This window comes from Egretta garzetta, unplaced genomic scaffold (genome assembly GCF_000687185.1).
Source record: "Egretta garzetta isolate BGI_Z169 unplaced genomic scaffold, ASM68718v1 scaffold426, whole genome shotgun sequence".
In the NCBI taxonomy this organism is placed as follows: Eukaryota; Metazoa; Chordata; class Aves; order Pelecaniformes; family Ardeidae; genus Egretta; species Egretta garzetta.
The window spans coordinates 1,781,901-1,784,633 of record NW_009259977.1 but is presented as its reverse complement, the minus strand read 5'-3'; positions in this window follow the sequence as shown (position 1 = coordinate 1,784,633).

Sequence of the window (2,733 nt, the reverse complement as noted above, 5' to 3'; positions counted from 1 at the left end):
ATGCGTAGGGAAGCAGAACAAAGGTAAAACACAGCTCTATATGAACTGAGATGAACTTCCAAAGCCAGGAGAAGGGACTCCAACTCCCAGGAGCAGCACGCTGCAGCGGCCGCAGGTCTGGACACCTCGCGTAGTGGGTACCCAGCAAGTGCAGTCTTCATGTGCCCTTGGAGTTAATAAATATCTGCCCTAAGGGTGGGATCTGGTGCCAGTTTTGGAGAGGGTGGTGGATCTGGCATGATGGTCCTTCAGCAATGCGGACATGCCTCTTGGGTCTGGATGCTGGCTGGCAAAAGGTTGGTCACCTGCACGCTGTCACCTGGCATCGAAGGCAAAAGGTGCCTCAAAACAGGGCACATTTGGCTTCTCGCAGAGGAAACACAGCAATCTGATGCCAACTGCGTAACGGCTTTGCAGACAGTAAAATTCTGAAGGAAACAGAGCTGGACTTAATCCTGTAACCAGTGTTCTTTCTAGTGTGGAGAAGGACACCCCAAGGGTATTTTCTATGATCTTGGTAAGAAACAACCCTGAGCACCAGAACTAGTAAAACTTGGTTTCCTATGTTGATTTCATGCTCTTCTGGGGCTTTGATGTCTAAGAAAGTGCAAGCTCTGTCTTAATTTTACCTCCCTGATGAAGCATCCGCAGAGGCGGTCACTAACTGGATTTTCTGGTGTCTGTTATGGGAGATTTTTCACGAACGCTATGTTGTGATATTGCTCCGGGAAGTCAGGCAGTAGCTCTGGAGTGGGGGAAGCTCCACAGGAGTGGCTGTGAATTGGCTAAATGCAGCACTGCTCGGCCTAGGTGTTCAGTAAGCAACTGCAATCGAGAAACTAGACAGACGGTCACGCTATCTTGCATGGAGCTTCACCTTCACCTGCTGAAAGCCAGAGAGAGGGGCTGGAAAACTCCTGAAATTGATTTCTGCAAGTGCTTTACTGGAGGGTCCCATCACCTGCGATGCTCTGGGCATGGGAGCTGGATGTGGGTTTGGCAGACCCACCTCTGCATGCCAAAAAAAAAAAGCCTTCTTGGAGCTTCAGAAGCCTCCAGAGGCTTAGCCAAGCCAGGACTGGCAGCCCCAGGGAAGGTTTGGAGAGATTTAATAGTTTTCATCCACCTGTTATGTCGCTGTTTGGCTTTTTGGCCCCGGTGAGCTCGTAGGCTCTGGAGTATTTGTACACGCCTTTGGATTTATAGGATTTTGGCGATTCACATGCAGTTCTGATCTGCCACAGTCCCCGGACACTGGGGTAGGGTTCGGAGTGCGTAACCCCCTAACGCAGTTTTTCCTCCCACCTCTGCGCTGTGGGAGGCCCAGTCCATCCCCGCAAGCGCCCTGCAGCCCCGTCCCCACAGCGAGCACAGGGCGTCTCGTCTTCCGCATCCTGAAGAACCAGGTTCGCTCTCTTTGGTGACTCAGTGGACGTTGTTTCTCGCAAACCACCCAGACTGCATCCAGATGTCCTCCCTCAGATCCAGCTGTTTCGGGGGAGGGAGCTGCATCTGCCAGCTGCTTGTCACTGCTCCCCTGCCAGCAGAGCCGCCGGGGTCAGCGCTCCCTCATCCATCTCCGTCCGGAGGAGCCCTGTTAGCAAAGACCTGTTGCTCACTCCCTTTCTGAGTTCAACCCATCTTTTGTCTGAAGGAGGTCGGTCAGAAAGGAACCAATCAACCAACCTCTGCTTTGGAAAAACTCATTCCCTCCAGCTGAGCATCAGCATCGCCTCTGCCTGCAAGACAGGACATCTGAAACACCACTGAGATCTGCGAGCCTGTCCTTTTGGTGCAAAAAATACCCCGGCACTACTCATTATGGTGCATATTTCCTGCACATCTTGCCCTCCCCTCCCTCTCTCCCCTCTTTCGCTCACACACAAATGCACTTCCATCCCGGGGGAAGCCCAGGCCAGTGGACGGAGCCCCGATCCCGGGACGTGAGCCAGCAGCTCCTTAGCACTAATCCCATCTCTGCCATCGACGTGTTGTGTGGCCTTGGGCAAGGCATATATCACCCCTGTCTTGGTTTCGCCCCGGTTTGCAAAGTGAGGATAATGATGCTGACTTTTACCTACCTCACTGAGCTGCCTTGAGGATTATTAGATAATGCTCATGCAACGCTTTGAAAACACGCAGGGTGTGAAAGTCCAATTATTATAAAATCAAAACATTTTCAGCCCTCCTTGTGAGTGGGAACAGAGCAAATGTGTTTCCCAACATTTCTCAACAAAGCAGCAGCCACTGAAATGTTACAGAAGAGAGCAAATGCTGTGTGTGCGGGTGTGTGTGTGTACATATGTGTGCAGAACAGCAGTCTGGACTCAGCTTGAATTGATTCATGTGGTTTTTGACTTAGATTATCCAAGCTTACAAGGAACAAGGCTCGTATTTCTGCTCCTGATTCCTAAGCCTGGATAGTTTGGGTTTTTTTTTTTCCTTCTCTTTCTCTCTCCTGCTTTTTCTTCCTCAAATGAACTCTTCTGGATCTTTCCTCATTAGGTTACTGGAAGGGTTGGGTGTGCTGGTTTTCATCTTCTGGCCCCAAAATGGTGGTCTACCTCACTTCATTTAAAACTGAAGGCCAAGTGGAGGGGAAAATTGCCCCCCCCCCTTTTTTTTTTTTTTGACATGCACAATGCATTCCCCCTGCAGAAAAACAGCAACACATCTGGATAGTGTTTCGTTAGGGCTGCTCGAGGAATTATCAGAACAGTGTCCTTAGCTTCA